This window comes from Pinus tabuliformis, chromosome 1_2 (genome assembly GCF_031772625.1).
Source record: "Pinus tabuliformis cultivar Carrire ecotype Pingquan chromosome 1_2, CPIR1, whole genome shotgun sequence".
NCBI classification, from domain to species: domain Eukaryota; kingdom Viridiplantae; phylum Streptophyta; class Pinopsida; order Pinales; family Pinaceae; genus Pinus; species Pinus tabuliformis.
The window spans coordinates 552,088,679-552,103,176 of NC_142298.1; positions in this window are offsets into that span (position 1 = coordinate 552,088,679).

The window sequence follows — 14,498 nt, forward strand, 5'->3', positions numbered from 1 at the left end:
TTTGTGAGCATGGCCATGCTAATTTGCGGTTTTATTTTTAATTTTACTTTTTATAATTCTTACGTGTCTTTTGTTTTAGTTTTGTTTTGTTTATATTTTTTTTGGTTCAATGGGTCAGAAAATTAAGGAACACCTTCACAACCCATAGTGCGGCTTTAAGGCTAATGTGGAGTTCGTAACTGTTATGGGAAAAGGCGAAGGAGGTATGTAACAGGGGAATTTATTTGTTTATTTTTTTATGGGCAAATACAAGAGAGGTATGTATGGTGGAATTTACTCGTTTGCTACTACATAAATATATGGTTTCATGCTAATTTTACTTATGGTTACATGCCTATTTTAATTTAAGTCATTTGTTGCTCAACCATTATAACATGTGGGTTTGTTGTTATTTACATGCAATACAGTTTGAGAAAGTTGAATGAGCATCGATGACATTACTGAATATGTTTTTGTAAGGAGACATGGGGCACTATTGCAAAAGAAGAAGCAAAGGTTGACATGAGTTATCTTTTGGTGCAAGACCTATATGTTCTACATTGAAATCCTCTTAGTTTTGATACACTAGTTGTCTATCCTCCTCGCCTATTTAAGTTATGATTATGGGTTTATGATTTTTGTATTAGAATAAGACATACTTTTCTTCAAGTTAAATGCATCTTATATTATTTGGGATTTATTTATTTATCTACACATAGGTAAACGAAGATTGAGGAGGAAAAAAGTAGAAGCAAAGGTAGATGGTGAGTTATCTTTTGTTGCAAAACTCATGTATGTTGTACCGTAAAATCCATCTTGTTTTGATATATACAATGGTTCTCAGCCCTCCTCACCAATTTAGGAAGAAGGTGAGTTCTCTTTTGGTTTTGTCATGGCTATTTTTTTGTTTCAATACAATGGTTCTCTTTCTTTCTTCATTATTGAAGAATTATAATATTTGGTTGTTGAACAAGATCTGCTCCATAATATTATGGATATGGACTTTTGTTTTTGCTTATTTGGTACATTGAGTTAAGCTAGGTCTTAAAAACTCCTGATTTTGTAGTTGTAGCGGTTGAAGGCGAAGGTTGAGGTGATATTTATCCTTCCATGTATGTGTGAAGGCGAAGGTTGAGGTGATATGTATCACTCCATGCATGTTTATGTAAATTGAAGGGATCTTACATGATTTGTGATTTATCTAATTAATGAGAAAATGCAATGCAGGTAATGTAGTGTAGAAATGATATCTAGGTAAAGTACTAAACTATTTTTGCGAATGAGAAAATGCAATGTAGGTAATGCAATGTAGAAAGAATATCTTGGTAATGTACTAAACTATCTTTGTGAGAGAGACATTATAATGGAGTGCAGAGGCAAAGGAGGTATGTAACATGGGAATTTATTTGTTTATGGACAAATACAAAAGAGGTATGTATGGTGGAATTTACTTGTTTGCTACTGCATAAGTTTATGGTTTCATGCCAATTTTACTTATGGTTTCATGCTTATTTTAATTTAAGTCATTTGTTGTTTCACCATTATATCATGTGTGTTTGTTGATATTTTCGTACAATACAGATTGGGAAAGGTGAATGAGCATTGGTGAAACTACTGAATATGTTTTTGTGAGGAAGGCATGCGGCACTATAGCAAAATTCAAAGCAAAGGTAGAGGGTGAGTTATCTTTTGGTGTAAGACTATATGTTCTACAGTGAAATTCTCTTAGCCTTGATACAATGGTTGCCCATCCTCCTCACTTATTTAACGTTTGTGATTTTGGGTTTATGATTTTTGGTCTTAGAATAAGATGTACTTTTATTTAAGTTAAATGCATCTTATATTATTTGAGATTTACTTATTTATCTAAACATAAGTAAATGAAGACTGAGGAGGAAATAAGTAGGAGAAAAGGTAGAAGGTGAGTTATCTTTTGGTGCATAACTTATGTATGATGTATCGTGAAATCCTCCTTGTTTTGATAGATCCTCCTTGTTTTGATAGATACAGTGATTTCCACCTTCCTCACCAATTTAGGGTTTGTGATTTTTGGTCTTAGAATAAGATGTACTTTTATTTAAGTTAAATGCATCTTATATTATTTGGGATTTACTTATTTATTAAATGCAATCTAAATGTAGGAAAACGAAGGTTGAGGAGCAATTTGAAACTTTTGAAATATTTTTGCATAAGAAATCCTCCTTGTTTTAATAGATACAGTGGTTTCCATCTTCCTCACCAATTTAGGATTTGTTATTTTTGTTCTTAGAATAAGATGTACTTTTATTTAAGCTTAATGCATCTTATATTATTTGGGATTTACTTGTTTATTATGTAAAATGCAATTTAAATGTAGGAAAACAAAGGTTAAGGTGCACTTTGAAACTTTTGAAATATTTTTGCATAAGAGAGACTTGGAGAAGTTTGGGAAAGTGCAAAGGGAGAAGGTGAGTTCTCCTTTGGTTCTCGTATGGCTATCTTCTTGTTTCAATAAAATGGTTCTCTACTCTCCTTCATTGTTGAGTAATAATAACATTTGGTTGTTGCACAAGACCTATTCTCTCTTTCATTATTGAGTAATTATAATATTTGGTTGTTGCACAAGACGTATTGTTCCATAATATTATGGATATGGATTTTTGTTATTGAGTAATAATAATATTTGGTTGTTGCACAAGACCTATTCTCTCTTTCATTATTGAGTAATTATAATATTTGGTTGTTGCACAAGACGTATAGTTCCATAATATTATGGATATGGATTTTTGTTTTGGTTTATTTGGTGCATTGAGTGGGAAATTAAGCTAGTTACTAAAAACCCTTGATTTTGTAGGTGTAGTTGTGAAGGCCAAGGTTGAGATGATATGTATCGTTCCATGTATGTTTATGTAAATTCAATGCATTTTAAATTATTTGTGATTTATCTAATTATTGAGACAATGCAATGCAGGTGATGCAACTTAAATGGTATCTAAGTAAAGTACTAAAATATCTTTGTGACAGAAACATTATGGCGGAGTGCAGAGGCAAAAGTGGAGGTAAGTTTATTTTTGGTACACAAAATTAAATGATTTATTCTTTTTCATTGTAAACTCGATGGTTTTGTTACCTGGTTACCTATTTAGGTTTATGATTTTTGGTTTTCTAATAAGATGGTTTTGTTACCTCATTACCTATTTAGGTTTATGATTTTTGGTTTTCTAATACGGTGTATTTTCTAGCGCATAAGATTATTCTTAAGATTTTCAATGCCTGTCTAATATTTTGGATAAGATATTTTATCTTTGTTTCGTAATACTCACAATATTTTGTGTGTATTTAATATTTTTTTCATAATATTTTGCAAGACTCGATTTAATACTTTTCTTTTTTTGGTGTGCAGGGTTCCCTTTGTTTTCCCATGGACACCTTTTGGAAATGTAGAGGAGAGTTTGTCTTTTGTTTATTATTTGATGTTTTGTTTTTGTTATTGTTTTTTATTTTTATTTTTTTTAATTTAATTTGTTAGTACTGTTATTTTATTTTTAGGTTTTTTTGGTGATGTTTTTTGTTTTTTTTTGGTTATTTGATATTATGGCTTTTATTTCCTTATATTTGTGAGCATGGCCATGCTAATTTGCGGTTTTATTTTTAATTTTAATTTTTATAATTCTTATTTTTCTTTTGTTTTAGTTTTGTTTTGTTTATATTTTTTTTGGTTCAATGGTTCAAAAAATTAAGGAACACCTTAACAACCCATAGTGCGGCTTTAAGGCTAATGTGTAGTTCGTAACTGTAATGGGAAAAGGCGAAGGAGGTATGTAACAGGGGAATTTATTTGTTTATTTTTTTATGGGCAAATACAAGAGAGGTATGTATGGTGGAATTTACTCGTTTGCTACTACATAAATATATGGTTTCATGCTAATTTTACTTATGGTTACATGCCTATTTTAATTTAAGTCATTTGTTGCTCAACCATTATATCATGTGGGTTTGTTGTTATTTACATGCAATACAGTTTGAGAAAGTTGAATGAGCATCGATGACATTACTGAATATGTTTTTGTAAGGAGACATGGGGCACTATTGCAAAAGTAGAAGCAAAGGTAGACATTAGTTATCTTTTGGTGCAAGACCTATATGTTCTACATTGAAATCCTCTTAGTTTTGATACACGAGTTGTCTATCCTCCTCGCCTATTTAAGTTATGATTATGGGTTTATGATTTTTGTCTTAGAATAAGACATACTTTTCTTTAAGTTAAATGCATCTTATATTATTTGGGATTTACTTATTTATCTACACATAGGTAAATGAAGATTGAGGAGGAAAAAAGTAGAAGCAAAGGTAGATGGTGAGTTATCTTTTTTTGCAAAACTCATGTATAAAAATCCATCTTGTTTAGATACAATGATTCTCAGCCCTTCTGACCAAAATCCATCTTGTTTTGATAGATACAATGGTTCTCGGCCCTCCTCACCAATTTAGGGAGAAGGTGAGTTCTCTTTTGGTTTTGTCATGGCTATTTTCTTGTTTCAATACAATGGTTCTCTTTCTTCCTTCATTATTGAAGAATTATAATATTTGGTTGTTGCACAAGATCTGCTCCATAATATTATGGATATGGACTTTTGTTTTTGCTTATTTGGTACATTGAGTTAAGCTAGGTCTTAAAAACTCCTGATTTTGTAGGTGTAGCGATTGAAGGCGAAGGTTGAGGTGATATTTATCCTTGCATGTATGTGTGAAGGCGAAGGTTGAGGTGATATGTATCACTCCATGCATGTTTATGTAAATTGAAGGGATCTTACATTATTTGTGATTTATCTAATTAACGAGAAAATGCAATGCAGGTAATGTAGTGTAGAAATGATATCTAGGTAATGTACTAAAGTATTTTTGCAAATGAGAAAATGCAATGTAGGTAATGCAATGTAGAAAGAATATCTTAGTAAAGTACTAAACTATCTTTGTGAGAGAGACATTATAGTGGAGTGCAGAGGCAAAAGTGGAGGTGAGTTTACTTTTGGTACAAAATTCATATATAATTTGTTCTATCTCATTGTAAACATGGTGGTTCTTTTACCTCGTTACCTATTTATGTTTATGCAAAAGTGGAGGTGAGTTTACTTTTGGTACAAAATTCATATATAATTTGTTCTATCTCATTGTAAACATGGTGGTTCTTTTACCTCATTACCTATTTATGTTTATGATTTTTGGTTTTTGAATAAGATGTATTTTGTGTGGCATAATATTATTGCTAAGATTTTTGATAAGATATTTTCTCTACTTTGTAATACTCACATTAATATTTTTTGTTTATTTAATATTTTTCATAATATTTTGTAGACTTTATTTAATACTTCTCTATTTTTTGTGTGTAGGGTTCCCTTGGTTGTAGAGGAGCGTTAGTCTCTAGTTTTTTATTTTATGTTTTCTTTTTAATATTTTTGTTGTTGTTGTTTTTTATTTTTATTTTCTTAATTTAATTTGTTAGTTCCGTTAACTTTATTTTAGGTATGGTTGGTTATGTTTTTTGTTTTTCTGTTATTTTCTATTGTGGTTTTTATATCTTTACATTTGGGAGCATGGCCATGCTCATTTGAAGATTTATTTTCATTTTATTTATTTTTATATTTGTTGTTTATTTTATTTTTGTTTTGTTTATATTTTTATTTGTTTCAATGGGTTAGAAAATTAAGGAATACCTTAACAACCCATAATGCAACTTTAAGGCTAATGTGGAACACCTTGATAACCCATAATGCAACTTTAAGGCAAATGTGGATTCCATAGGTGTAATGGGCAAGGGCTAAGGATGTTTGTAACTAGGGAATTCACTTGTTTATGGGCAAATGCAAGAGAGGTATGTATGGTGGAATTTACTACTTTACTACTACGTAAAGTATATGGTTTTATGCCAATTCTACTTATGGTTTCATGCATATTTTAATTTAATTCATTTGTTGCTTCACCATTATAATATGTGTGTTTATTGATATTTACATACGATACAGATTAAGAAAGGTGAATGAACATTGGTGAAACTACTTAATATCTTTTTGTGAGAAACATGGGGTACTATAGCAAAAGTAGAGGCAAAGGTAGATGGTGAGTTATCTTTTGGTGCAAGACTGTATGTTCTACAATGAAATTCTTTTAGTTTTGATACAATGGTTCTCCATCCTCCTCACCTATTTAATGTTTATGACTTTTGGCCTTAGATTAAGATGTACTTATATTTAAAGTTAAATGCATTTATTATTATTTGGGATTTACTTTTTTATCTAAACGCAGGTAAACGAAGATTGAGGAGGAAAAACGTAGAAGCAAAGGTAGACAATGAGCTATCTTTTGGTGTAGAACTCATGTATGCTCTATCGTGAAATCCTTGTTTTGATACATATAGTGGTTCTCTACCCTTCTCACCAATTTAGGGTTTGTGTTTTTTGGTCTTAAAATAATATGTACTTTATTTAAGTTAAATGTATGTTATATTATTTGGGATTTACTTATTTATTATATAAAATGCAATTTAAATGTAGGAAAACGAAAGTTGATGAACATTTTGAAACTTTTTAAATATTTCTGCATAAGAGAGATTTGGAGAAGTGTGGGAAGGAGCAAAGGGAGAAGGTGAGTTTCCCTTTGGTTCTAGCATGGCTATGGTTTATTTGGTGCATCTTAAATTATTTGTTATTTATCTAATTATTCAAACAACGAGATGTAGGTAATGCAGCGTAAAATACTAAATTATCTTTGTGAGAGAAACATTATGATGGAGTGCCAAAGCAAAAGTGGAGGTGAGCTTATTTTTTTACAACTTCCATACATAATTTGTTAACTCTCATTGTAAACAAGATGGTTATTTTCCCTCATCAAAAATTTAGGTTTATGATTTTTGGTTTTTGAATAAGATTTATTTTCAAGGGCATAAGATTATTTTTAATAATTTTGATCTTTGTCTAAAATATTTTATCTTTGTTTTGTAATTCTCACAATATTTTGTGTGTATTTAATATATTTCATAATATTTTGTAGTCTCTATTTAATACTTCTCTATTTTTTGGTGTGCAGGGTTCCCTTGGTTGGCCATGGACACTTTTTGGAGTTTTAGAGGAGAGTTGGTCTTTGGTTTGTTATTTTATATTTTCTTTTTATTATTTTTGTTGTTATTTTTATTTTTATTTTTTATTTTTTAATATAATTTCTTAGTATTGGTTATTTTATTTTAAGTATTGTTGGTGATGTTTGTTGTTTTTTTGGTTATTTGCTATTGTGGCTTTCATATATTTACATTTGTGAGCATGGCCATGCTAATTTTCTGTTTTATTTTTATTTTTATATTCATATTTTCATTTGGTTCAAAGGGTCAGAAAATTAAGGAATACCTTCACAAGCCATAGTGCAAGTTCAGGGAAATGTGGAGTTCGTCTTTGTAATGGACAAAGGCAAAGGTATGGGCAAATACAAAAGGTACGTATGTTGGAATTTACTTGTTTGATACTGCATAAGTATATGGTTTCAAGCCTATTTTAATCTAAGTTATTTGTTGTTTCACCATTATAATGTGTGTTTGTTGATATTTATATGCAATCTAGATTGAGAAAGGTGAATGAACATTAGTGAAACTCCCGAATATCTTTTTGTGAGAGAGAGATGGGGCACCACAACAAAACTAGAAGCAAAGGTAGAGTGTGAGTTATCTTTTGGTGCAAGACTGTATGTTCTATAGTGAAATCCTCTTAGTTTTGATACAATGGTTTTCCATCCCCTCACATATTTAATGTTTATGATTCTGGGGTAATGATTTTTGGTTTTAGAATAAGATGTACTTTTATTTAAGTTAAATGCATATTATATTATTTGGAATTTACTCATTATATTAACATAGGTAAACGAATATTGAAGAGGAAAAAAGTAGAAGCAAAGGTAGATGTTGAGTTATACTTTGGTGCATAACTCATGTATGCTATATTGTGAAATCCTCCTTGTTTTGATACATAAAGTGGTTCTCCATGCTCCTCACCAATTTAGAGTTTGTTATTTTTGGTCTTAGAATAAGATGTAATTTTATTCAATTTAATTGCATTTTATATTATTTGGACTTTACACATTTATTAAATGCAATCTAAATGTAGGAAAATGAAGGTTGAGGAGAAGTGTGCGAAAGTGCAAAGGGAGAAGGTGAGTTTTGCTTTGGTTCTAGCATGGTTATCTTCTTGTTTCAATGAAATGGTTCTCTTCCCTCCATTTTTGAGCAATTATTATATTTGGTTGCTGCTGTTACATAATATTGTGGATATGTATTTTTGTTTTGGTTTATTTAGTATATTGAGTGGGAAATTATGCTAGGTCTTGAAAACCTCTGATCCGGTAGGAGTAGTGGGTGAAGGTAAAGGTTGATTTGATATGTATCCTTCCATCTATATGTGAGGGCAAAGGTTGAGGTGATATGTATTGTTCCATGCATGTAAATTGAAGACATCTTACATTATTTGTGATTATCTACTTTTTGAGACAATGCAATGTAGGTAACGCAATGTAAAGGATATCTAGGTGAAGTACTAAAATATCTTTATGAGAGAGACATTATCATGGAGTGTGGAGGGAAAGTGGAGGTGAGTTTATTTGTGGTACAAAAACCATATATAATTTATTCTTTCTCATTGTAAACAGGATGGTTATGTTCCCTTATTACTTATTTAGGTTTATGGTTTTCGGTTTTCAATAAGATGTATTTTCTGGGGCATAAGATTATTCTTAAGTTTTTTTTGCTCTATGTCTAATATTTTTCATAATATTTTGTAGACTCTATTTAATACTTCTCTATTTTTTGGTGTGCAGGGTTCGCTTGGTTGGCCATGGACACTTTTTGGAGTTGTAAAGGAAAGTTTGTATCTGATTTGTTAGTTTATGTTTTTTTTTATTATTTTTGTAGTTGTTTTTTATTTTCATTTTTTAATTTAATTTCCTAGTAATATTATTTTTTGATGTTTTTTTATACATATAGTGGTTCTCTACCCTTCTCACCAATTTAGGGTTTGTTATTTTTGTTCTTAGAATAAGATGTACTTTTATTCAAGTTAAAATTCATTTTATATTATTTGGAATTTACTCATTTATTAAATGCAATTTAAATGCAGGAAAACGAAGGTTGAGGAGAAGTGTGTGAAAGTGAAAAGAGAGAAGGTTAGTTTTGCTTTGGTTCTGGCATGGCTATCTTCTTGATTCAATGCAATGGTTCACTTTCCTCCTCCATTATTGAGTAATTATTATATTTGGTTGTTGCAGAGGATTTACTATTACATAATATTGTGGATATGGATTTTTATTTTGGTTTATGCTCGGTCTTAAAAAACCCTGATCCCGTAGGAGTAGTGGGTCAAGGTGAAGGTTTATTTGATATGTATCCTTCCATCTATGTGTGAGGGCAAAGGTTGAGGTGATATGTATTGTTCCATGTATGTTTATGTAAATTGAAGGCATCTTACATTATTTGTGATTTATCTAATTTTTGAGACAGTGCAATGCCGATAATGTAGTGTAAAGGATATCTAGGTCAAGTACTAAAATATCTTTATGAGAGAGACATTATCATGGAGTGTGGAGGGAAAAGTGGAGGTGAGTTTATTTGTGGTACAAAAACCATATATAATTTGTTCTTTCTCATTGTAAATAGGATGGATCTGTTCCCTTATTACCTATTTAGGTTTATGGTTTCCAGTTTTCAATAAGATGTATTTTTTGGGGCATAAGATTATTCTTAAGATTTTTGATATATGTCTAATATTTTGTAGACCCTTTTTGATACTTCTCTATTTTTTGGTGTGTAGGGTTCCCTTGGTAATGCAGTGTAAAGGATATCTAGGTGAAGTACTAAAATATCTTTATGAGAGAGACATTATTGTGGAGTGTGGAGGGAAAAGTGGGGGTGAGTTTATTTGTGGTACAAAAACCATATATAATTTGTTCTTTCTCATTGTAAACAGGATGGTTTTGTTCCCTTATTACTTATTTAGGTTTATGGTTTTCGGTTTTCAATAAGATGTATTTTTTGGGGCATAAGATTATTCTTAAGATTTTTGATATATGTCTAGTATTTTTCATAATATTTTGTAGACTCTATTTAATACTTGTCTATTTTTTGGTGTGCAGGGTTCCCTTGGTAATGCAGTGTAAAGGATATCTAGGTGAAGTGCTAAAATATCTTTATGAGAGAGACATTATCGTGTAGTGTGGAGGGAAAAGTGGAGGTGAGTTTATTTGTGGTACAAAAACCATATATAATTTGTTGTTTTGTAGACTCTATTTAATATTTCTCTATTTTTTGGTGTGCAAGGTTCCCTTGGTAATGCAGTGTAAAGGATATCTAGGTGAAGTGCTAAAATATCTTTATGAGAGAGACATTATCGTGTAGTGTGGAGGGAAAAGTGGAGGTGAGTTTATTTGTGGTACAAAAACCATATATAATTTGTTCTTTCTCCTTGTAAACAAGATGGTTCTGTTCCCTATTACCTATTTAGGTTTATGGTTTTTGGTTTTCAATAAGATGTATTTTCTGGGGCATAAGATTATTCTTAAGATTTTTGATATATGTCTAATAATTTTCATAATATTTTGTAGACTCTCTATTTTTTGGTGTGCAGGGTTCCCTTGGTTGGCCATGGACACTTTTTGGAGTTGTAAAGGAGAGTTTGTCTTTGATTTGTTATTTTATGTTTTGCTTTTTATTTTTTATTTTTTAATTTAATATCTTAGTACTATTAATTTTTTTAAAAGTTTTGTGGGTGATGTTTTTTTTTGGTTATTTACTATTGTGGCTTCTATTTCTTTACATTTGCGAGCATGGCCATGCTAATTTGCTCTTTATTTTATAGTTTTGTTTTTATTTTTTATTTAATGTTGTTATGTGTTGTTTGTTTTATTTTTGTTTTGTTCATATTTTTATTTGGTTCCATGGGTCAGAAAATTATGGAATACCTTAACAACCCATAGTGCGTAGGTGTAATGGGCAAAGGCGAAGGAGGTATGTAACATGGGAATTTATTTGTTTATGGACAAATACAAAAGAGGTATGTATGGTGGAATTTACTCGTTTGCTACTGCATACATATATGGTTTGATGCCAATTTTACTTATGGTTTCATGCCTATTTTAATTTAAGTCATTTGTTGTTGCACCATTATATCATGTGTGTTTGTTGTTTGATGCCAATTTTACTTATGGTTTCATGCCTATTTTAATTTAAGTCATTTGTTGTTGCACCATTATATCATGTGTGTTTGTTGACATTTACGTACAATATATATTGAGAAAGGTGAATAAGCATTGGTGAAACTACTGAATATGTTTTTGTGAGAAAGTCATGGGGCACTATAGCAAACGTTGAAGCAAAGGTAGAGGGTAGTTTTCTTTTGGTGTAAGACTATATGTTCTACAATGAAATCCTCTTTAGCCTTGATACAATGGTTGCCCATCCTCCTCACCTATTTAACGTTTATGATTCTGCGTTTATGATTTTTGGTCTTAGAATAAGATGTACTTTTATTTAAGTTAAATGCATCTTATATTATTTGAGATTTACTTATTTATCTAAACATAAGTAAATGAAGATTGAGGAGGAAAAAAGTAGGAGAAAAGGTAGACGGTGAGTTCTCTTTTGGTCTTGGCATGGTTATCTTCTTGTTTAAATACAATGGTTCGTTTCCTTCTTCCATTATTGAGGAATTATAATATTTGGTTGCAGCACAAGACATGTTGCATAATTTTATGGATATGGATTTTTGTTTTCGCTTATTTGGTATAAGTTAAGCTAGGTCCTAAAAACCCCTGATTCTGTAGGTGTAGTGGTTGAAGGTGAAGGTTGAGGTGATATGTATCCTTCCATGTATGTGAGAAGGCGAAGGTTGAGGTGATATATATCTTTTTTTTTAACATCATCGGTTGCTATATTACGTTTCGAAAAAAAAGGAGAAAATGGGACTGCTCTCCTGTAATACATGATTATTCGCCGAGTGGTGCTGGGAGTGAAAGATTTACAACATCCTCCTGATTCTCGCCACTTAGGCTTTAAGATGAAAGCTAAGCTACTGTATATCCTGACAAATTGAAAAACTAAAAAGCGACATTTGCAGAACATTTTCACTTAATATTAAGGTGATTGTTGTGCCTGACTATGATAGATAAGGAGAAGCCTGATTTGCCAAATTGATGCGCCTGACTGCTCTGCACCAATGAAGAGGAGGAGCCTGATTGTTTAATTGTAGATTCTGGTTGATCTGCGACAAAATTGGAAAAGAGAACAATTCCTGAGTGGACCGAGGCTCGATCTTGATGCGGTGTCATGGGAACTCTGCCCTTGATGCTCTGTAATTGAAGGATGTTGCCCGAATAGATAATCCATGTGGGAGGGGTGCATACACCGAGCATATACCGAGTGTTATTTTGAGCAGAGTAAGAGAAAGGTGGGCTGGCGAAAGAGATGGAACTGTGTCGAGAATGCAAAAGCGATGGGATCTGGTGGGGCGACCGCCTAGCTGAAATCTCGTTCCCTTGATTTTTTGAACGCTCCTGAGTCCTTTGTCTATCTTAATCACGATGAGAGAGTTAAGGTTCTTCGATCCTTCCGCTGTGTCTGTCCTTATTGGTTTGGTGCAAAGCTGGTTGAGAGAGATGCTGTAAACAGTCATGGCAAATATTGGATAGTCTCCACTCCGTTGCAAACTAAGCAGCCCTGCGATCTGGCACACGCCTTATTAGCCTGGTTATCTGCATCTTTGTTTAAGCTGCGTAAAACATGATGGAAGCGAAGATCTTTCATATGGTGAGCCTTAAAATCTGTTGGAGGCGCACATTGAGGGGTTTCTCTTCTGGGCCATGGAACTGATGACCATTGCTGAATCTCCAAAGATGGAGGCTGCTTCGATGCCTAGCTTCCCAAGCTGAAGAAGTCCCTGATATAGTGCCAGGGCTTCTGCCCTGTTATTCGAGATATGTCCTAAACCCCATTCATATGATAAAACAGTTCCTCCATTTTCATCGAGGATCACTCCTCCAGCCCCTACAGCCCCTTGATTCGACTTTGAAGCTCCCTAAAAAAAAATATTGTACCTTTTGGAATGTTGAATCCAGGCAGCAAACTCATTTTCTTTGAGCCTTATTTTCCAGTTCTGAGGGACAGTGTTTTGTTTGTTGCTAGCTATGCTACCTGTGTGCCTGTTGTTGTGTTTGTCCAACAAGGGGCCAATGAAACTTCGTTCTTCCACACTGAGCTCGGTGATGTCTATTCCCCTCTGATTTTTGCCCGATATGATTTCAAGGGCGAGACCCCTTTCTTTACTGCAGAGGCTTCTAGCATTCGATCCCTTGTCCTTAAAAATTTTTCGGTTGCGGGCCAACCATAGATTCCATAACATGGTATAAGGAAGAAGGTCCCATACCCTCTTCGTTGTGTTGTTCTTCCTTCTCTGCTAGGGGAAATTCTTTTTCCATTTGTGCAAGATTTCTCCTATGGTGATTTGGCTGGTCCAAGGAATCTGGTTGTTCTGATATAAGTTTCCCCAACATTCTGTAGCAAAGGGGCAGCCAATAAAAAGGTGAGGAATGGTTTCCTCTGCAGCCAAACAATTGGGGCAGCGAGAAGGGCCGATGATACCCCTCCTTTGCAGATTTTCAGCGGTAAGAGTCTTGCCTTTAAGAAGAGTCCACATAAAAAATTTGATTTTTGGAAGGGCCTCGGACTTCCAAACAGCCTTCCAATGATTCCAGATAGGCATCGGGTGGTTGCTGCTGCAGAGGAGATGGTGAGCAGCCTTAATGGTGTATGAAGATTCGGAAGGGTCCCAGCTGAAGCCATCTAAATCATTTTTTTTACAGGAGCTATGCTATGCAGGTGAGATTGAAGTGCTGACAAGCTGACTTTGAGATTGTTGGGAATAGCAGGAAAGGACCATCCAACCCAAAGATGGGTTGAAGGATCCCACTGAGAGATCTGATTCAAATGGTGGATACCAGATCTTTCGAAAAATGAGAGGATGGGGTTGACTCCTGCTTGCGTATTGATGGGTTGCTGCCCCATGATTTTGTCCGCTCCAATGTTAATGTTGGCTCCTCCCTTAGGAATTTTGGAGGTATTTTGGGCGATTATGGGAATTGCTTTCTTACATAAGCGCCAGATTTTGGTGGAATCTCTGTTGGGGATGTCTTGATCGAGGAGTTGATGCCTTGGATAATTTAAATATTTGATTTCCAGGACCCTTTTCCACCATGCAGGAAGACCAGTTATGAGTCTCCAAACAATTTTGCCTCCAAAAGCTAAGTTGAGAAATCTAGGGGATCTGATGCCCAGACCACCTCGGTCCTGGGGCTGAATTACCTGCGTCCATCTGATCAGATTGAATTTTTTTTTATCCTGCTTCCCTCCTTGCCATAAAAAATGTCGAAGGATGCCTTCCATTTTGTGGTGAAAGGAGACTGGGGCTTGAAGAAGAGTGAAATGGTATAGAGGCAAAGAGGATATACCAGATTTGAGA